The sequence below is a fragment of the Mytilus trossulus genome, chromosome 14 (assembly GCF_036588685.1).
Source record: "Mytilus trossulus isolate FHL-02 chromosome 14, PNRI_Mtr1.1.1.hap1, whole genome shotgun sequence".
Lineage (NCBI taxonomy): Eukaryota > Metazoa > Mollusca > Bivalvia > Mytilida > Mytilidae > Mytilus > Mytilus trossulus.
Window position 1 is genome coordinate 68,044,947 of NC_086386.1, and position 21,676 is coordinate 68,066,622.

The 21,676-nt window shown below is 35.9% G+C and overlaps 16 non-coding genes across 16 annotated transcripts; 9 read left to right on the forward strand and 7 right to left on the reverse strand.

The window, feature by feature from the left end:
• Window positions 1-12,920: 12,920 nt before the first annotated feature.
• Window positions 12,921-12,993, reverse strand: Trnar-acg (transfer RNA arginine (anticodon ACG)). The gene has a single exon. It is a non-coding gene; the product is annotated as a tRNA-Arg (tRNA).
• A 1,584-nt stretch (window positions 12,994-14,577) lies between these two features.
• Trnad-guc (transfer RNA aspartic acid (anticodon GUC)) lies at window positions 14,578-14,649 on the forward strand. The gene has a single exon. It is a non-coding gene; the product is annotated as a tRNA-Asp (tRNA).
• An 827-nt stretch (window positions 14,650-15,476) lies between these two features.
• On the forward strand, window positions 15,477-15,548 carry Trnad-guc (transfer RNA aspartic acid (anticodon GUC)). Its single transcript has one exon. It is a non-coding gene; the product is annotated as a tRNA-Asp (tRNA).
• Window positions 15,549-15,785: 237 nt separating this feature from the next.
• Trnar-acg (transfer RNA arginine (anticodon ACG)) lies at window positions 15,786-15,858 on the reverse strand. Its single transcript has one exon. It is a non-coding gene; the product is annotated as a tRNA-Arg (tRNA).
• Window positions 15,859-17,442: 1,584 nt separating this feature from the next.
• Trnad-guc (transfer RNA aspartic acid (anticodon GUC)) lies at window positions 17,443-17,514 on the forward strand. The gene has a single exon. It is a non-coding gene; the product is annotated as a tRNA-Asp (tRNA).
• An 827-nt stretch (window positions 17,515-18,341) lies between these two features.
• Window positions 18,342-18,413, forward strand: Trnad-guc (transfer RNA aspartic acid (anticodon GUC)). Its single transcript has one exon. It is a non-coding gene; the product is annotated as a tRNA-Asp (tRNA).
• Window positions 18,414-18,650: 237 nt separating this feature from the next.
• On the reverse strand, window positions 18,651-18,723 carry Trnar-acg (transfer RNA arginine (anticodon ACG)). The gene has a single exon. It is a non-coding gene; the product is annotated as a tRNA-Arg (tRNA).
• Window positions 18,724-18,985: 262 nt separating this feature from the next.
• Window positions 18,986-19,057, forward strand: Trnad-guc (transfer RNA aspartic acid (anticodon GUC)). Its single transcript has one exon. It is a non-coding gene; the product is annotated as a tRNA-Asp (tRNA).
• Window positions 19,058-19,303: 246 nt separating this feature from the next.
• Window positions 19,304-19,376, reverse strand: Trnar-acg (transfer RNA arginine (anticodon ACG)). Its single transcript has one exon. It is a non-coding gene; the product is annotated as a tRNA-Arg (tRNA).
• Window positions 19,377-19,638: 262 nt separating this feature from the next.
• On the forward strand, window positions 19,639-19,710 carry Trnad-guc (transfer RNA aspartic acid (anticodon GUC)). The gene has a single exon. It is a non-coding gene; the product is annotated as a tRNA-Asp (tRNA).
• A 246-nt stretch (window positions 19,711-19,956) lies between these two features.
• Trnar-acg (transfer RNA arginine (anticodon ACG)) lies at window positions 19,957-20,029 on the reverse strand. Its single transcript has one exon. It is a non-coding gene; the product is annotated as a tRNA-Arg (tRNA).
• A 262-nt stretch (window positions 20,030-20,291) lies between these two features.
• Window positions 20,292-20,363, forward strand: Trnad-guc (transfer RNA aspartic acid (anticodon GUC)). The gene has a single exon. It is a non-coding gene; the product is annotated as a tRNA-Asp (tRNA).
• Window positions 20,364-20,609: 246 nt separating this feature from the next.
• Trnar-acg (transfer RNA arginine (anticodon ACG)) lies at window positions 20,610-20,682 on the reverse strand. Its single transcript has one exon. It is a non-coding gene; the product is annotated as a tRNA-Arg (tRNA).
• Window positions 20,683-20,944: 262 nt separating this feature from the next.
• Trnad-guc (transfer RNA aspartic acid (anticodon GUC)) lies at window positions 20,945-21,016 on the forward strand. Its single transcript has one exon. It is a non-coding gene; the product is annotated as a tRNA-Asp (tRNA).
• A 246-nt stretch (window positions 21,017-21,262) lies between these two features.
• Window positions 21,263-21,335, reverse strand: Trnar-acg (transfer RNA arginine (anticodon ACG)). The gene has a single exon. It is a non-coding gene; the product is annotated as a tRNA-Arg (tRNA).
• Window positions 21,336-21,597: 262 nt separating this feature from the next.
• Trnad-guc (transfer RNA aspartic acid (anticodon GUC)) lies at window positions 21,598-21,669 on the forward strand. Its single transcript has one exon. It is a non-coding gene; the product is annotated as a tRNA-Asp (tRNA).
• The last annotated feature ends 7 nt before the right edge of the window (window positions 21,670-21,676 follow it).

Genomic DNA, 21,676 nt, shown 5'->3' on the forward strand with positions numbered 1-21,676 from the left:
GTGACAATCTTAGCTCTCCGTAGATATGAAAGATGACGTTATTCTGGTAAATCCATCTAATACAACCTTTATATATACAGAGTCAATGATTTGCTTGAATTTTATGGACATTGAAAGACCCGGGGGGTCTCAACCTCATTTAAGCGGTCTCGGGTAGGTTTTCGCTATATATTTTGAATATCCAACTGGCACTTTGGGCGCTCCGTAAACATAGAAGACAGGAAGTGTACCCAAATTCCTTTTAGTCACGTTTGTATCTACCTATTGACTAAATGTCTGTCAAATATTAGAAAGATTGAGAGATCAGGGGGCTCTCACCATTACCCTGTGCCCTTTGTCCTAAAATTTTGACATTTTTCGACTGAAAAGTGACAATCTTAGCTCTCCGTAGATATGAAAGATGACGTTATTCTGGTAAATCCATCTAATACAACCTTTATATATACAGAGTCAATGATTTGCTTGAATTTTATGGACATTGAAAGACCCGGGGGGTCTCAACCTCATTTAAGCGGTCTCGGGTAGGTTTTCGCTATATATTTTGAATATCCAACTGGCACTTTGGGCGCTCCGTAAACATAGAAGACAGGAAGTGTACCCAAATTCCTTTTAGTCACGTTTGTATCTACCTATTGACTAAATGTCTGTCAAATATTAGAAAGATTGAGAGATCAGGGGGCTCTCACCATTACCCTGTGCCCTTTGTCCTAAAATTTTGACATTTTTCGACTGAAAAGTGACAATCTTAGCTCTCCGTAGATATGAAAGATGACGTTATTCTGGTAAATCCATCTAATACAACCTTTATATATACAGAGTCAATGATTTGCTTGAATTTTATGGACATTGAAAGACCCGGGGGGTCTCAACCTCATTTAAGCGGTCTCGGGTAGGTTTTCGCTATATATTTTGAATATCCAACTGGCACTTTGGGCGCTCCGTAAACATAGAAGACAGGAAGTGTACCCAAATTCCTTTTAGTCACGTTTGTATCTACCTATTGACTAAATGTCTGTCAAATATTAGAAAGATTGAGAGATCAGGGGGCTCTCACCATTACCCTGTGCCCTTTGTCCTAAAATTTTGACATTTTTCGACTGAAAAGTGACAATCTTAGCTCTCCGTAGATATGAAAGATGACGTTATTCTGGTAAATCCATCTAATACAACCTTTATATATACAGAGTCAATGATTTGCTTGAATTTTATGGACATTGAAAGACCCGGGGGGTCTCAACCTCATTTAAGCGGTCTCGGGTAGGTTTTCGCTATATATTTTGAATATCCAACTGGCACTTTGGGCGCTCCGTAAACATAGAAGACAGGAAGTGTACCCAAATTCCTTTTAGTCACGTTTGTATCTACCTATTGACTAAATGTCTGTCAAATATTAGAAAGATTGAGAGATCAGGGGGCTCTCACCATTACCCTGTGCCCTTTGTCCTAAAATTTTGACATTTTTCGACTGAAAAGTGACAATCTTAGCTCTCCGTAGATATGAAAGATGACGTTATTCTGGTAAATCCATCTAATACAACCTTTATATATACAGAGTCAATGATTTGCTTGAATTTTATGGACATTGAAAGACCCGGGGGGTCTCAACCTCATTTAAGCGGTCTCGGGTAGGTTTTCGCTATATATTTTGAATATCCAACTGGCACTTTGGGCGCTCCGTAAACATAGAAGACAGGAAGTGTACCCAAATTCCTTTTAGTCACGTTTGTATCTACCTATTGACTAAATGTCTGTCAAATATTAGAAAGATTGAGAGATCAGGGGGCTCTCACCATTACCCTGTGCCCTTTGTCCTAAAATTTTGACATTTTTCGACTGAAAAGTGACAATCTTAGCTCTCCGTAGATATGAAAGATGACGTTATTCTGGTAAATCCATCTAATACAACCTTTATATATACAGAGTCAATGATTTGCTTGAATTTTATGGACATTGAAAGACCCGGGGGGTCTCAACCTCATTTAAGCGGTCTCGGGTAGGTTTTCGCTATATATTTTGAATATCCAACTGGCACTTTGGGCGCTCCGTAAACATAGAAGACAGGAAGTGTACCCAAATTCCTTTTAGTCACGTTTGTATCTACCTATTGACTAAATGTCTGTCAAATATTAGAAAGATTGAGAGATCAGGGGGCTCTCACCATTACCCTGTGCCCTTTGTCCTAAAATTTTGACATTTTTCGACTGAAAAGTGACAATCTTAGCTCTCCGTAGATATGAAAGATGACGTTATTCTGGTAAATCCATCTAATACAACCTTTATATATACAGAGTCAATGATTTGCTTGAATTTTATGGACATTGAAAGACCCGGGGGGTCTCAACCTCATTTAAGCGGTCTCGGGTAGGTTTTCGCTATATATTTTGAATATCCAACTGGCACTTTGGGCGCTCCGTAAACATAGAAGACAGGAAGTGTACCCAAATTCCTTTTAGTCACGTTTGTATCTACCTATTGACTAAATGTCTGTCAAATATTAGAAAGATTGAGAGATCAGGGGGCTCTCACCATTACCCTGTGCCCTTTGTCCTAAAATTTTGACATTTTTCGACTGAAAAGTGACAATCTTAGCTCTCCGTAGATATGAAAGATGACGTTATTCTGGTAAATCCATCTAATACAACCTTTATATATACAGAGTCAATGATTTGCTTGAATTTTATGGACATTGAAAGACCCGGGGGGTCTCAACCTCATTTAAGCGGTCTCGGGTAGGTTTTCGCTATATATTTTGAATATCCAACTGGCACTTTGGGCGCTCCGTAAACATAGAAGACAGGAAGTGTACCCAAATTCCTTTTAGTCACGTTTGTATCTACCTATTGACTAAATGTCTGTCAAATATTAGAAAGATTGAGAGATCAGGGGGCTCTCACCATTACCCTGTGCCCTTTGTCCTAAAATTTTGACATTTTTCGACTGAAAAGTGACAATCTTAGCTCTCCGTAGATATGAAAGATGACGTTATTCTGGTAAATCCATCTAATACAACCTTTATATATACAGAGTCAATGATTTGCTTGAATTTTATGGACATTGAAAGACCCGGGGGGTCTCAACCTCATTTAAGCGGTCTCGGGTAGGTTTTCGCTATATATTTTGAATATCCAACTGGCACTTTGGGCGCTCCGTAAACATAGAAGACAGGAAGTGTACCCAAATTCCTTTTAGTCACGTTTGTATCTACCTATTGACTAAATGTCTGTCAAATATTAGAAAGATTGAGAGATCAGGGGGCTCTCACCATTACCCTGTGCCCTTTGTCCTAAAATTTTGACATTTTTCGACTGAAAAGTGACAATCTTAGCTCTCCGTAGATATGAAAGATGACGTTATTCTGGTAAATCCATCTAATACAACCTTTATATATACAGAGTCAATGATTTGCTTGAATTTTATGGACATTGAAAGACCCGGGGGGTCTCAACCTCATTTAAGCGGTCTCGGGTAGGTTTTCGCTATATATTTTGAATATCCAACTGGCACTTTGGGCGCTCCGTAAACATAGAAGACAGGAAGTGTACCCAAATTCCTTTTAGTCACGTTTGTATCTACCTATTGACTAAATGTCTGTCAAATATTAGAAAGATTGAGAGATCAGGGGGCTCTCACCATTACCCTGTGCCCTTTGTCCTAAAATTTTGACATTTTTCGACTGAAAAGTGACAATCTTAGCTCTCCGTAGATATGAAAGATGACGTTATTCTGGTAAATCCATCTAATACAACCTTTATATATACAGAGTCAATGATTTGCTTGAATTTTATGGACATTGAAAGACCCGGGGGGTCTCAACCTCATTTAAGCGGTCTCGGGTAGGTTTTCGCTATATATTTTGAATATCCAACTGGCACTTTGGGCGCTCCGTAAACATAGAAGACAGGAAGTGTACCCAAATTCCTTTTAGTCACGTTTGTATCTACCTATTGACTAAATGTCTGTCAAATATTAGAAAGATTGAGAGATCAGGGGGCTCTCACCATTACCCTGTGCCCTTTGTCCTAAAATTTTGACATTTTTCGACTGAAAAGTGACAATCTTAGCTCTCCGTAGATATGAAAGATGACGTTATTCTGGTAAATCCATCTAATACAACCTTTATATATACAGAGTCAATGATTTGCTTGAATTTTATGGACATTGAAAGACCCGGGGGGTCTCAACCTCATTTAAGCGGTCTCGGGTAGGTTTTCGCTATATATTTTGAATATCCAACTGGCACTTTGGGCGCTCCGTAAACATAGAAGACAGGAAGTGTACCCAAATTCCTTTTAGTCACGTTTGTATCTACCTATTGACTAAATGTCTGTCAAATATTAGAAAGATTGAGAGATCAGGGGGCTCTCACCATTACCCTGTGCCCTTTGTCCTAAAATTTTGACATTTTTCGACTGAAAAGTGACAATCTTAGCTCTCCGTAGATATGAAAGATGACGTTATTCTGGTAAATCCATCTAATACAACCTTTATATATACAGAGTCAATGATTTGCTTGAATTTTATGGACATTGAAAGACCCGGGGGGTCTCAACCTCATTTAAGCGGTCTCGGGTAGGTTTTCGCTATATATTTTGAATATCCAACTGGCACTTTGGGCGCTCCGTAAACATAGAAGACAGGAAGTGTACCCAAATTCCTTTTAGTCACGTTTGTATCTACCTATTGACTAAATGTCTGTCAAATATTAGAAAGATTGAGAGATCAGGGGGCTCTCACCATTACCCTGTGCCCTTTGTCCTAAAATTTTGACATTTTTCGACTGAAAAGTGACAATCTTAGCTCTCCGTAGATATGAAAGATGACGTTATTCTGGTAAATCCATCTAATACAACCTTTATATATACAGAGTCAATGATTTGCTTGAATTTTATGGACATTGAAAGACCCGGGGGGTCTCAACCTCATTTAAGCGGTCTCGGGTAGGTTTTCGCTATATATTTTGAATATCCAACTGGCACTTTGGGCGCTCCGTAAACATAGAAGACAGGAAGTGTACCCAAATTCCTTTTAGTCACGTTTGTATCTACCTATTGACTAAATGTCTGTCAAATATTAGAAAGATTGAGAGATCAGGGGGCTCTCACCATTACCCTGTGCCCTTTGTCCTAAAATTTTGACATTTTTCGACTGAAAAGTGACAATCTTAGCTCTCCGTAGATATGAAAGATGACGTTATTCTGGTAAATCCATCTAATACAACCTTTATATATACAGAGTCAATGATTTGCTTGAATTTTATGGACATTGAAAGACCCGGGGGGTCTCAACCTCATTTAAGCGGTCTCGGGTAGGTTTTCGCTATATATTTTGAATATCCAACTGGCACTTTGGGCGCTCCGTAAACATAGAAGACAGGAAGTGTACCCAAATTCCTTTTAGTCACGTTTGTATCTACCTATTGACTAAATGTCTGTCAAATATTAGAAAGATTGAGAGATCAGGGGGCTCTCACCATTACCCTGTGCCCTTTGTCCTAAAATTTTGACATTTTTCGACTGAAAAGTGACAATCTTAGCTCTCCGTAGATATGAAAGATGACGTTATTCTGGTAAATCCATCTAATACAACCTTTATATATACAGAGTCAATGATTTGCTTGAATTTTATGGACATTGAAAGACCCGGGGGGTCTCAACCTCATTTAAGCGGTCTCGGGTAGGTTTTCGCTATATATTTTGAATATCCAACTGGCACTTTGGGCGCTCCGTAAACATAGAAGACAGGAAGTGTACCCAAATTCCTTTTAGTCACGTTTGTATCTACCTATTGACTAAATGTCTGTCAAATATTAGAAAGATTGAGAGATCAGGGGGCTCTCACCATTACCCTGTGCCCTTTGTCCTAAAATTTTGACATTTTTCGACTGAAAAGTGACAATCTTAGCTCTCCGTAGATATGAAAGATGACGTTATTCTGGTAAATCCATCTAATACAACCTTTATATATACAGAGTCAATGATTTGCTTGAATTTTATGGACATTGAAAGACCCGGGGGGTCTCAACCTCATTTAAGCGGTCTCGGGTAGGTTTTCGCTATATATTTTGAATATCCAACTGGCACTTTGGGCGCTCCGTAAACATAGAAGACAGGAAGTGTACCCAAATTCCTTTTAGTCACGTTTGTATCTACCTATTGACTAAATGTCTGTCAAATATTAGAAAGATTGAGAGATCAGGGGGCTCTCACCATTACCCTGTGCCCTTTGTCCTAAAATTTTGACATATTTCGAATTATTTGTTTTTGTTTTTTTGGCTTTCCATATATATTTCTATTTATAGTTAGAAATATTTCCAGAGTTATGGGTTTTTCTTTTTGTCTTTAGAAATATTATACACAAAAGTACATCTTTGAAATCGTTTTATTGACAAAACTCTATATTACATATAGACAAATATGTAACATGAAAAAGGGTTTATATTCGAGGACAACGAGAAATTACGACGAGAAATTACGATGAGAAATTACGACAGCTTGGAAAGGTCATTTAACGATTTCCTACGTATTTTATCAGTCTTTTTAAATATGAAAATCATGCTTTTTATGTTATCAAGTATTTAATTTTCTTATAATTTTTTTCACTAAATTTTGAATATCAAACCGGCTGCTAGCAGCCGATTGGATATTGAATATCGAATAACGAATAACGAACCGGCTGCTAACTTCACATACATAAATTAGATAGATGTTTAGATCGAGTATCTTTTAGAACAGGACATTTTAAAAGAAAATGTAGTTCGTCTTCAACTGCGTTCTTATATAGCTTACACTTTCTGTCTTCAGCTTTAATCCCAAAATACCTCCCTCTTTCGAATTCAAGATCATGACAGCTAGTTCTAAATCTTGTGATTATTTGCCTGTCTTTTTTTGAATTCATTTTTAAATATGGTTCAAACATAAAAATATTTTTAAATTTTCTGTAAGTTCTTAATTTATTGCCAGATTGTAAATTAGTACACTTCCCAGAATTGCTTTCTAAACTAGCTAACCAGCTTTCTTTAAATTTAATAGTTAAAGATGTTTTTACCTTTTTTAGAATATGGTTTTGTTTAAAGTTTGACTGGTTAACAAATAGATATTCTAAGTCTAGAAATTTAAATATATGTTTAAATACTGTTTGGAAAAGTTAACATTTGTATAGTAACTTTCTAAATTATGTTTGAAACTTTAAAAAAAAAGTGCATTTCTTTTATCATTTGTATTTATCTGTTTTAGCTCACCTGGCCCAAAGAGCCAAGTGAGCTTTTCTCATCACTTGACGTCCGTCGTCCGTCGTCAGTGATCGTTAACTTTTACAAAAATCTTCTCCTCTGAAACCAGTAGACCAAATTTAACCAAACTTGGCCACAATCATCATTGGGTTATCTAATTGAAAAAAAAAATGTGTCCGCTGACCCGGCCAACCAACCAAGATGGCCGCCATGGCTAAAATAGAACATAGGGGTAAATCGGACAACCCGTTGTTAGGTTGCTGCCCCTGAATAAATAATTTCAAGAAAATTTTGCTGTTTTTGGTTATTATCTTGAATACTCTTATTATAGATAGAGTTAAACTGTAAACAGCAATAACATTCAGCAAAGTAATATTTACAAATAAGTCAACATAACCAAAATGGTCAGTTCAACCCTTTAGGAGTTATTGCCCTTTATAGTCAATGTTTAACTTTTTTTTGTAAATCTTAGTAATCTTTAACAAAAATCTTCTCCTCTGAAACTACTGGGATACACTAAACCAAACTTGGCCACAATCATCATTGCGTTATCTAGTTTTAAAAATGTGTCCAGTGACTTGGCCAATCAACCAAGATTGCCACAATGGTTAAAAAAAGAACATGGTGATAAAATGCAGTTTTTGGCTTATAACTCAAAAATCAAAGCATTTAGAGCAAATCTGACATTGATAATATTGTTTATAATAACAATTATAATAATAATAATAATAAATTCTTTATTTAAAGAGGGTAACTCAATTAGAAATAGTTTAATTTTCACACAGGTGCTTGAGGACAGGATCCTGTAAGTAAGTAAGTAAGTAAGTAATTTGTTTATTATAGTGACTTGTGAACATAAATATAATACAATTACAAAGTTTATAGTCAAAGTTACACCCGGCCCATTGGACCTATAAGTCACCTTTTTAAAATATCAGTAAGGTTAAACATAATCACGTTATACATGTATATATACACAATTTCTCAAATCATTTGAAATTAAAGTTCAAAAAGTTAGAATAAATATACACAAAAATTAAATGTTCATAGATTATATAGCACCTGACGTCGGATATGAAATGCACGAACGATATATTTTGCTAATTTTCTTGTGTGAAGAGACATTAAAATGTTCAGTTTTTGTTCATGATTCAGATCTAAGAAGAGTTCTGTAGTTAAAAGTTCACCAAAAATGTTATTTCGACAATTCAAATAAAGCGGACAATTAAAGATAAAGTGTAGTTCAGTTTCGGCTTCTTGAAGATTACAAAAAATACAAAGTCTTTCTTCAGGTTTTTCACTTGAATATCTGCCTGTTTCAACTCTTAATGGTAAAATTCCACATCTTAACTGTGCCAAGTACGACCGTTCAATTTTACTTAAATTTAATTCAATATAGTGTTCAGTTTCGAAAATAGTTTTGAATGTCTTATAGGTACGTAATTTTGAGACGCTTTCGATAGAATTACTCCAAATGTCTGAATAAAAACGAGAAATGTTAAGTTCCACCAATGACATATCAACCTGTAATTTCAGTTCGTAATAATGTCCTAATTCAAGCTTGTAGAAAATATCCTTTAAATCGCTACACCAATTATTTTCACATCGTTCATAATCAAAGTCGAATGCTATTCTTGTAATGCGGTTTCTGTCAAATCGAATTAGTCTATTCCAATATCTAACCATATTTTTCCAGTGTCTATATTGACTCGGGATCCAACCAATATCTCCGTGTATAGCAAGATTTGGTGCGTACCTATGAACTCCCAAATAGTACCGAATAGCTCGATTCTGAATGTTGTCTATTGATTGATATTTCCGATACCCCCATACGCCAGACGAGTAATCAAGTATAGGAACAATGCAAGAATTAAACAATTTCTCATACGATTTATATCCAAAGTCTTTGAATCCGTGTATTTTACCAATTATGTGTCCAAGTCCTCGGCCAGCACTTTTAGCAAGTATTTCCGCATTTAATAGAAAACTGCCATTATAGCTAAATGTTACACCTAAGTACTTATACTGATTCACTATTTCTAAAGAATTTCTACCAACACTAAAATTATATTCTGTTTGTTTGGATTTCCCATTTCGAAAGTGGATACATTTCGATTTGTCAGTATTAATCAAGACTCGCCATTGTTTACACCACCGATGAAGTTTATCCAACATACACTGCAGGTCCAATTCTGATTTAGCTATCAGTGCAATATCATCAGCGTACAATAAAACTGACAAGTTCTTATCAGCTAAATCGATTCCTACACCTAGATCGTTCAGTTCATTAACCAAATCATTAATAAATATAGAGAAAAGTGTTGGTGATAAATTGTCCCCTTGTTTTACACCGGATTTACAGTCAAACCAACTTGTAAGCTTGCCATTTAATCGGACGCAGGATTCGGAATTCTGATAAATGCTTTTGATAGAGTTATACAGTTTGCCATCAATGTTGTTTTTAAGTAGCTTATATAGCATCATATCCCTGTCTATGAAGTCAAAACATTTTCTGAGGTCAATAAACGCCACAAAGAGTGATTTATTGTTGCGGACGATAGAATTGAGTGTGTAAATGTGATCCTCACAAGATCGATCTTTCCTAAAGCCGTTCTGTTCGTCTGCCAGTATGTCCTCGTTTTCTAAGTAGAATTTTATCCTTTTATTCATAAAAGCACTATATAATTTGCTTATGCAAGACAACAGGCTTACACCTCTGTAGTTCATAGGCATTCGTGCATCCGATGAAGGATCTTTAAGTATCGGACATATCACAGATTTTCTCCAAATTGACGGTATAAGGCTAGTGTCCAAAATGAGTTGAAATAGTTTTAATATAGTCTCTATCACAATCGGAAACTTCAGTACAATGTTCGGGATTTCGTCGAAACCACTGGCCGACTTTGATTTTGAGTGCATAACGATATCGTGGATTTCATCTAATGTAATGTTTCGGTTCAAGTATTCATTCTGTATAAATAAAGGATCCTCCATGTTAGTCTCTAGTAGATATTTGTGTGACATGACAGTTCTATAGTGTTCATAATCAAATTCGTCACAATTGCTTCCGGTGTACAAATTTTCAAAGTCAATCCGCCATTTATCCAACACTAATTGCTCATCTGTTTCTATATTCCCACTTTCGTCGACAATTTCTATTGGTATAGACTTGTGATTTCTCGGTCCGAGGTTGCGAATTTTTTCCCAAAAGTCGTTCGGTTTTTTCGTAGTCATAGCTTCAATATCTACCGCTTTCATTTTTCTATATGTTCTTTCGGTTCGTCGCAGTGTTTTATCGAAAATATCTCTGGCTTGTATATAACTGTTCCGTAATGACGCTCTTGTATTACGATTTCCTTTACAGTGGGTGAATTCCTTTTCCTTAATCGACATCTTGTTCCAAAGACTCATCAAATTGTCATTCCAATACGGTTTTCTGTGTTTGTAACGTTTCTTAGAGCTATTATCCTCGAATTTTGGAATTTTATCGTTCATCTCTGAAAAAATTATTTCGCACAATTCATTGTAGATTTTATCAATATTATCCTGAGTTTCTCTACAACGCTCGATGTTTTCTATTAAAGTAAGTAAGGCAGACCGTTGAATATCACTTGTCATAAAATCTAACGGTATCTGATTAAGTTTATAACGAAGATTTGAGTTGCGTTTTTCTTTTGTTTGCGTTGCGATGCAGTGACGCATGATATTGAATTCCGCCACAATAGCTGAGTGATCAGGCAATTTAGACTTGGCACCTATAAGATCGTGTAATTGAAAGTCATCAACAATCGATTGAACCGTTAACACCTTGAAGTAACTTATATCTTGAAAAATATCCTGCGGGACACATATGAAATCAACTACCGCTTTTCCTTTCTTCGAAATTGAAGTAAAATTATCCCCGTCGGCAAATCTACCGTTCAGTACACAAAATTTTGATTCGTTTAGAAATTCCATAAATTCATGCCCGTGCTGGTTAATACACTTGTCTATTTGGATTCTTTTTGCAATTTCATCGGTCTCGAATAACAGTTCGGACAGGGATCCAATTCGTGAATTAAAGTCACCAAGAAGAAAAAAGTCATCGCTATCATTATTCATGTAAATTTGAGCAAGCAAATGTGCGAAAAATCCTTGGGCATCACGTCCTCTGTTTGAATTTTCAGGAGGCAAATAACATGCGAAAACTATAAAACTGAAATCTGTATTGCGGCTTTCGAATTTTAGTCCAAGTATTCCATCGACCGACTTGTCAATTACCGAAACATTGAAAATTTTAAATATCAGATCTTTCACAAAGATTCCAACTCCTCCCGAGGCTTTTGGTGCATTGATATGTATTTCTGTTCTAAATCCGAACCATCTATAACCCGCCATAAAAATATTGTCTTGCGCTTTTAAGTGAGTCTCGCACACCGAAATTATATCACATTCAATTGCATTGATGATGCCTCTTCTTAAATCACAATTTTCTCTAGTCCATCCCCCAACATTAATGTGTCCGAGTTTAATAGATGAAATGGGCCGGTTCTGGTCCTATGGATGTGGGTTCTCGTTTTCATTTTGCTGATTTTCAGTTGGCGGTGATTGGTTGTTCTTTGGTTTAATACGACCATTTGCGTCAACACGGAACGATTTACCCTATGGCAGATTTCTAAGAACAGCACGAGCGTTCATCTCTATTATACGTTCCACACGCGACTTGCTGCTTTTAATGTATACAGTTTTGTAAATTTCATTGTCTTTAAGCGGGAAATTAGATGAGTTCCGGGGTAGAAAAAGTCAGAGATTTTCGAAATGTACACATTCGAAATTCTCGTATGTTTTCTTTCCCTGCATTTACCCCGGAACTCATCTAATTTCCCGCGTTTTCAGGTGGAGTTATCCTTCTTGAGCTGAAGACCACACAGATGTCGTTGTTTTGTAACTTCCGTTGATCGAAGTTGAATGGACAAAAAAACTGCAACACCGCCAGCGAAAAAACTAATTAAAAGTGTTTAAACAGTAATATATTATGTCTGGATATTGATATTCAATAAGGATAATTATATGGGAACAGCAAGTACTCGTTGACTAGACCGGTAAGAGACATTTTATTAGATTTTAAAACAATTTTTCCTGACCATTGCCCCAATTTCTTGAAACGGAGTTGGCAACCTTTCGCTTCGCTCTATAGTCGAGATTCACGTTGATAGTAAACGTGCATATTTAGAGTATAAATATGGTATATTAGTATATATATGGTACAAATAAGTGATATACATGTATATCGAAAAATCTGAGATAAATGATTAAAAAAAAAAAAAAAAAAAACAGGGGAGGGACTATATGGGGCTCATACAGGATCCTGTCCTCAAGCACCTGTGAATTTTCATTGAGGCCCTCAAACTAAATACATACATACAGTAAACATTGATACACGCGGGAGACCGGGGTTCGATTCCCCGCCGTGGAGGACATTTATTTTTGTTATATCCTTCTAACATGTTGAATGTAAAGGTTGGCATGCAGCCACAACATATATGTGCTAATAAAAGATTCCACCAAAACCCCATCAATGAGTTCTAACTGTTTCTGACGTTTGGATGCTCTATAATCAGTTCAGATATTTCTTTTAAATGTGACTTCTAACTGTCCACTATATATACGTGTTTCAAGAGGGTGTGTTAAAAAGGATTGACAAAAAACTATCCGAGCTTGCCAGGATTCGAACCTGGAATCTTCTGATCCGTAGTCAGACGCGTTATCCGTTGCGCCACAAGCCCTTAGACGCTGGTGTTCCTATTTTACTCTTTATACCTTTGACTCTTCGAATTGTCTTCAATGATATCTCGCATATAGCCTTGTCCATCTTAGATGCATAACTCCCAGTATCAATTTTTTTTGCAAATAACACTCCAATTCGTTATGATGCACACTTATTTCTCTCAGTTGAGAGAAGCGGGAAAAGTAGCTTTTTCTGGCTTTTGTGTTGGTAATTTCTAAAGTTTAGCTTTATCTGTTAAAATTTGTGCTCTTGTAAGAGTAAATTTGGTCCGGTAGGAAAATTTGTCCGCCGGACATTTTCCCCTAGGTAATCAAGTCCATGGCCATAATTTTACTAGGAATAAAAGTCCTAGGACAAATTTTCCTAGGAAAATAAGTCCATAGCCAGTAAAATAAGTCTGGCATCTATTTTCCTAGGAAAATTTGTCCTAATACATGTTTTTCTAGTACTAAGTGAGCTTCAGTTCTATATAAAACTATAATAGAATCATGACTGGTGATTTAAACATTGATTATCTTAAAAACAAAAATCTCTACTAGAAACAATTTTATGATGAAAACTATTGAATAAACAACCCCATCTTAGTTAAGAATTGAAAGTTTTGATAATTATTTCCAATTAACATAAAGAAAGTGGACAAAATTTCCTAGGAAAATTAGTCCTTGGAAATATTTCATTTTTAATCTAAATACATAACTCTTTAAATATATCAAAACAACACTTAAAAATAACAAACATGGACGTTTCTACCTTGGAATAATAAGCATGGACATGATTTCCTAGAAATATTAGTCTGGGGGAAAAAAAATTCTTCATAATATCAATACACAATTTTAAAACAATATTAAAACAACACAAGCCATGTTAATTAACCTTTAAACATAATTGATATGGGTGTCTTTATCTAGGAATAAAAATGACATTAACATGATTTCCTAGGAAAATTAGTCTGGTGACATAAATTTAAAAAATATTAATACATAACTCTAAAATAATATTAATATCCTTTATGTAAATAAACCTTTGAAATTAAATGATATGGATGTTTTTATCTAGGAATAATTATAGCAAGGACATGATTTCCTAGGAAAATTTGTCTGGGTACATATTTTTTTCATATATATTATTACATAACTCTTTAACAAAATCAAAATACATGAACAGGTACTGGAAAAAGTTAAGTTGGTTAAAAATAACCTTTAAATCAAATTATAAAAAATCATAGACGTTTTTTGCCCTATTAATATTAATACCACGGACATGATTTCCTAGGAAAGTTAGTCTGGTTACTTACATTTTATCAAAAATATAAAAACACAACTCTTAAAAAAATGTTTCAATTATGTAAATGAATTATATGTGTTTCAGATTTTTTTAAAAAAGGACATGGACATTTTTACCTAGGATTATTAATGACATGGACTTAAATTCCTAGGTAAATTAGTCTGGGGACAAAAATTACTAACATCAGACTATATTTACTAGTAAAATTTGTAACCATGGACATTTTATACTAGGAATATGGGTCCGCCCGGACATATTTTACAAGGACAAATTTATCGCTTACATACTCACCTTCAAGTCCTCGGTAGTATAGTGGTTAGTATCCCCGCCTGTCCCGCGGGAGACCGGGGTTCGATTCCCCGCCGGGGAGGACATTTATTTTTGTTATATCCTTCTAACATGTTGAATGTAAAGGTTGGCATGCAGCCACAACATATATGTGCTAATAAAAGATTCCACCAAAACCCCATCAATGAGTTCAAACTGTTTCTGACGTTTGGATGCTCTATAATCAGTTCAGATATTTCTTTTAAATGTGACTTCTAACTGTCCACTATATATAGACTATATACGTGTTTCAAGAGGGTGTGTTAAAAAGGATTGACAAAAAACTATCCGAGCTTGCCAGGATTCGAACCTGGAATCTTCTGATCCGTAGTCAGACGCTTTTTTTTTTTTTATCTTTATTCAATAAAACATTCACTGCAATTTACAATATCTTAAAAACAAACATATAACATAACTGTTCAATTCAAATCTCAAAATGTCATTCTGTTATTTTATTTTACTACATATTTACAAATAAAACATCAGGAGTTCTTCATCCAATACGACAATACAATTATCATTTAAAAATTTCTTGTTAAAAACAGAAAGTCTGTTTGTATATTTGCAATATGTATAGTCAGACGCGTTATCCGTTGCGCCACAAGCCCTTAGACGCTGGTGTTCCTATTTTACTCTTTATACCTTTGACTCTTCGAATTGTCTTCAATGATATCTCGCATATAGCCTTGTCCATCTTAGATGCATAACTCCCAGTATCATTTTTTTTTGCAAATAACACTCCAATTCGTTATGATGCACACTTATTTCTCTCAGTTGAGAGAAGCGGGAAAAGTAGCTTTTTCTGGCTTTTGTGTTGGTAATTTCTAAAGTTTAGCTTTATCTGTTAAAATTTGTGCTCTCACCTTCAAGTCCTCGGTAGTATAGTGGTTAGTATCCCCGCCTGTCACGCGGGAGACCGGGGTTCGATTCCCCGCCGGGGAGGACATTTATTTTTGTTATATCCTTCTAACATGTTGAATGTAAAGGTTGGCATGCAGCCACAACATATATGTGCTAATAAAAGATTCCACCAAAACCCCATCAATGAGTTCAAACTGTTTCTGACGTTTGGATGCTCTATAATCAGTTCAGATATTTCTTTTAAATGTGACTTCTAACTGTCCACTATATATACGTGTTTCAAGAGGGTGTGTTAAAAAGGATTGACAAAAAACTATCCGAGCTTGCCAGGATTCGAACCTGGAATCTTCTGATCCGTAGTCAGACGCGTTATCCGTTGCGCCACAAGCCCTTAGACGCTGGTGTTCCTATTTTACTCTTTATACCTTTGACTCTTCGAATTGTCTTCAATGATATCTCGCATATAGCCTTGTCCATCTTAGATGCATAACTCCCAGTATCAATTTTTTTTGCAAATAACACTCCAATTCGTTATGATGCACACTTATTTCTCTCAGTTGAGAGAAGCGGGAAAAGTAGCTTTTTCTGGCTTTTGTGTTGGTAATTTCTAAAGTTTAGCTTTATCTGTTAAAATTTGTGCTCTTGTAAGAGTAAATTTGGTCCGGTAGGAAAATTTGTCCGCCGGACATTTTCCCCTAGGTAATCAAGTCCATGGCCATAATTTTACTAGGAATAAAAGTCCTAGGACAAATTTTCCTAGGAAAATAAGTCCATAGCCAGTAAAATAAGTCTGGCATCTATTTTCCTAGGAAAATTTGTCCTAATACATGTTTTTCTAGTACTAAGTGAGCTTCAGTTCTATATAAAACTATAATAGAATCATGACTGGTGATTTAAACATTGATTATCTTAAAAACAAAAATCTCTACTAGAAACAATTTTATGATGAAAACTATTGAATAAACAACCCCATCTTAGTTAAGAATTGAAAGTTTTGATAATTATTTCCAATTAACATAAAGAAAGTGGACAAAATTTCCTAGGAAAATTAGTCCTTGGAAATATTTCATTTTTAATCTAAATACATAACTCTTTAAATATATCAAAACAACACTTAAAAATAACAAACATGGACGTTTCTACCTTGGAATAATAAGCATGGACATGATTTCCTAGAAATATTAGTCTGGGGGAAAAAAAATTCTTCATAATATCAATACACAATTTTAAAACAATATTAAAACAACACAAGCCATGTTAATTAACCTTTAAACATAATTGATATGGGTGTCTTTATCTAGGAATAAAAATGACATTAACATGATTTCCTAGGAAAATTAGTCTGGTGACATAAATTTAAAAAATATTAATACATAACTCTAAAATAATATTAATATCCTTTATGTAAATAAACCTTTGAAATTAAATGATATGGATGTTTTTATCTAGGAATAATTATAGCAAGGACATGATTTCCTAGGAAAATTTGTCTGGGTACATATTTTTTTCATATATATTATTACATAACTCTTTAACAAAATCAAAATACATGAACAGGTACTGGAAAAAGTTAAGTTGGTTAAAAATAACCTTTAAATCAAATTATAAAAAATCATAGACGTTTTTTGCCCTATTAATATTAATACCACGGACATGATTTCCTAGGAAAGTTAGTCTGGTTACTTACATTTTATCAAAAATATAAAAACACAACTCTTAAAAAAATGTTTCAATTATGTAAATGAATTATATGTGTTTCAGATTTTTTTAAAAAAGGACATGGACATTTTTACCTAGGATTATTAATGACATGGACTTAAATTCCTAGGTAAATTAGTCTGGGGACAAAAATTACTAACATCAGACTATATTTACTAGTAAAATTTGTAACCATGGACATTTTATACTAGGAATATGGGTCCGCCCGGACATATTTTACAAGGACAAATTTATCGCTTACATACTCACCTTCAAGTCCTCGGTAGTATAGTGGTTAGTATCCCCGCCTGTCCCGCGGGAGACCGGGGTTCGATTCCCCGCCGGGGAGGACATTTATTTTTGTTATATCCTTCTAACATGTTGAATGTAAAGGTTGGCATGCAGCCACAACATATATGTGCTAATAAAAGATTCCACCAAAACCCCATCAATGAGTTCAAACTGTTTCTGACGTTTGGATGCTCTATAATCAGTTCAGATATTTCTTTTAAATGTGACTTCTAACTGTCCACTATATATAGACTATATACGTGTTTCAAGAGGGTGTGTTAAAAAGGATTGACAAAAAACTATCCGAGCTTGCCAGGATTCGAACCTGGAATCTTCTGATCCGTAGTCAGACGCTTTTTTTTTTTTTATCTTTATTCAATAAAACATTCACTGCAATTTACAATATCTTAAAAACAAACATATAACATAACTGTTCAATTCAAATCTCAAAATGTCATTCTGTTATTTTATTTTACTACATATTTACAAATAAAACATCAGGAGTTCTTCATCCAATACGACAATACAATTATCATTTAAAAATTTCTTGTTAAAAACAGAAAGTCTGTTTGTATATTTGCAATATGTATAGTCAGACGCGTTATCCGTTGCGCCACAAGCCCTTAGACGCTGGTGTTCCTATTTTACTCTTTATACCTTTGACTCTTCGAATTGTCTTCAATGATATCTCGCATATAGCCTTGTCCATCTTAGATGCATAACTCCCAGTATCATTTTTTTTTGCAAATAACACTCCAATTCGTTATGATGCACACTTATTTCTCTCAGTTGAGAGAAGCGGGAAAAGTAGCTTTTTCTGGCTTTTGTGTTGGTAATTTCTAAAGTTTAGCTTTATCTGTTAAAATTTGTGCTCTCACCTTCAAGTCCTCGGTAGTATAGTGGTTAGTATCCCCGCCTGTCACGCGGGAGACCGGGGTTCGATTCCCCGCCGGGGAGGACATTTATTTTTGTTATATCCTTCTAACATGTTGAATGTAAAGGTTGGCATGCAGCCACAACATATATGTGCTAATAAAAGATTCCACCAAAACCCCATCAATGAGTTCAAACTGTTTCTGACGTTTGGATGCTCTATAATCAGTTCAGATATTTCTTTTAAATGTGACTTCTAACTGTCCACTATATATACGTGTTTCAAGAGGGTGTGTTAAAAAGGATTGACAAAAAACTATCCGAGCTTGCCAGGATTCGAACCTGGAATCTTCTGATCCGTAGTCAGACGCGTTATCCGTTGCGCCACAAGCCCTTAGACGCTGGTGTTCCTATTTTACTCTTTATACCTTTGACTCTTCGAATTGTCTTCAATGATATCTCGCATATAGCCTTGTCCATCTTAGATGCATAACTCCCAGTATCAATTTTTTTTGCAAATAACACTCCAATTCGTTATGATGCACACTTATTTCTCTCAGTTGAGAGAAGCGGGAAAAGTAGCTTTTTCTGGCTTTTGTGTTGGTAATTTCTAAAGTTTAGCTTTATCTGTTAAAATTTGTGCTCTCACCTTCAAGTCCTCGGTAGTATAGTGGTTAGTATCCCCGCCTGTCACGCGGGAGACCGGGGTTCGATTCCCCGCCGGGGAGGACATTTATTTTTGTTATATCCTTCTAACATGTTGAATGTAAAGGTTGGCATGCAGCCACAACATATATGTGCTAATAAAAGATTCCACCAAAACCCCATCAATGAGTTCAAACTGTTTCTGACGTTTGGATGCTCTATAATCAGTTCAGATATTTCTTTTAAATGTGACTTCTAACTGTCCACTATATATAGACTATATACGTGTTTCAAGAGGGTGTGTTAAAAAGGATTGACAAAAAACTATCCGAGCTTGCCAGGATTCGAACCTGGAATCTTCTGATCCGTAGTCAGACGCGTTATCCGTTGCGCCACAAGCCCTTAGACGCTGGTGTTCCTATTTTACTCTTTATACCTTTGACTCTTCGAATTGTCTTCAATGATATCTCGCATATAGCCTTGTCCATCTTAGATGCATAACTCCCAGTATCAATTTTTTTTGCAAATAACACTCCAATTCGTTATGATGCACACTTATTTCTCTCAGTTGAGAGAAGCGGGAAAAGTAGCTTTTTCTGGCTTTTGTGTTGGTAATTTCTAAAGTTTAGCTTTATCTGTTAAAATTTGTGCTCTCACCTTCAAGTCCTCGGTAGTATAGTGGTTAGTATCCCCGCCTGTCACGCGGGAGACCGGGGTTCGATTCCCCGCCGGGGAGGACATTTATTTTTGTTATATCCTTCTAACATGTTGAATGTAAAGGTTGGCATGCAGCCACAACATATATGTGCTAATAAAAGATTCCACCAAAACCCCATCAATGAGTTCAAACTGTTTCTGACGTTTGGATGCTCTATAATCAGTTCAGATATTTCTTTTAAATGTGACTTCTAACTGTCCACTATATATAGACTATATACGTGTTTCAAGAGGGTGTGTTAAAAAGGATTGACAAAAAACTATCCGAGCTTGCCAGGATTCGAACCTGGAATCTTCTGATCCGTAGTCAGACGCGTTATCCGTTGCGCCACAAGCCCTTAGACGCTGGTGTTCCTATTTTACTCTTTATACCTTTGACTCTTCGAATTGTCTTCAATGATATCTCGCATATAGCCTTGTCCATCTTAGATGCATAACTCCCAGTATCAATTTTTTTTGCAAATAACACTCCAATTCGTTATGATGCACACTTATTTCTCTCAGTTGAGAGAAGCGGGAAAAGTAGCTTTTTCTGGCTTTTGTGTTGGTAATTTCTAAAGTTTAGCTTTATCTGTTAAAATTTGTGCTCTCACCTTCAAGTCCTCGGTAGTATAGTGGTTAGTATCCCCGCCTGTCACGCGGGAGACCGGGGTTCGATTCCCCGCCGGGGAGGACATTAATTTTTGTTATATCCTTCTAACATGTTGAATGTAAAGGTTGGCATGCAGCCACAACATATATGTGCTAATAAAAGATTCCACCAAAACCCCATCAATGAGTTCAAACTGTTTCTGACGTTTGGATGCTCTATAATCAGTTCAGATATTTCTTTTAAATGTGACTTCTAACTGTCCACTATATATAGACTATATACGTGTTTCAAGAGGGTGTGTTAAAAAGGATTGACAAAAAACTATCCGAGCTTGCCAGGATTCGAACCTGGAATCTTCTGATCCGTAGTCAGACGCGTTATCCGTTGCGCCACAAGCCCTTAGACGCTGGTGTTCCTATTTTACTCTTTATACCTTTGACTCTTCGAATTGTCTTCAATGATATCTCGCATATAGCCTTGTCCATCTAAGATGCATAACTCCCAGTATCAATTTTTTTTGCAAATAACACTCCAATTCGTTATGATGCACACTTATTTCTCTCAGTTGAGAGAAGCGGGAAAAGTAGCTTTTTCTGGCTTTTGTGTTGGTAATTTCTAAAGTTTAGCTTTATCTGTTAAAATTTGTGCTCTCACCTTCAAGTCCTCGGTAGTATAGTGGTTAGTATCCCCGCCTGTCACGCGGGAGACCGGGGTTCGATTCCCCGCCGGGGAGGACATTTATTTTTGTTATATCCTTCTAACATGTTGAATGTAAAGGTTGGCATGCAGCCACAACATATATGTGCTAATAAAAGATTCCACCAAAACCCCATCAATGAGTTCAAACTGTTTCTGACGTTTGGATGCTCTATAATCAGTTCAGATATTTCTTTTAAATGTGACTTCTAACTGTCCACTATATATAGACTATATACGTGTTTCAAGAGGGTGTGTTAAAAAGGATTGACAAAAAACTATCCGAGCTTGCCAGGATTCGAACCTGGAATCTTCTGATCCGTAGTCAGACGCGTTATCCGTTGCGCCACAAGCCCTTAGACGCTGGTGTTCCTATTTTACTCTTTATACCTTTGACTCTTCGAATTGTCTTCAATGATATCTCGCATATAGCCTTGTCCATCTTAGATGCATAACTCCCAGTATCATTTTTTTTTGCAAATAACACTCCAATTCGTTATGATGCACACTTATTTCTCTCAGTTGAGAGAAGCGGGAAAAGTAGCTTTTTCTGGCTTTTGTGTTGGTAATTTCTAAAGTTTAGCTTTATCTGTTAAAATTTGTGCTCTCACCTTCAAGTCCTCGGTAGTATAGTGGTTAGTATCCCCGCCTGTCACGCGGGAGACCGGGGTTCGATTCCCCGCCGGGGAGGACATTT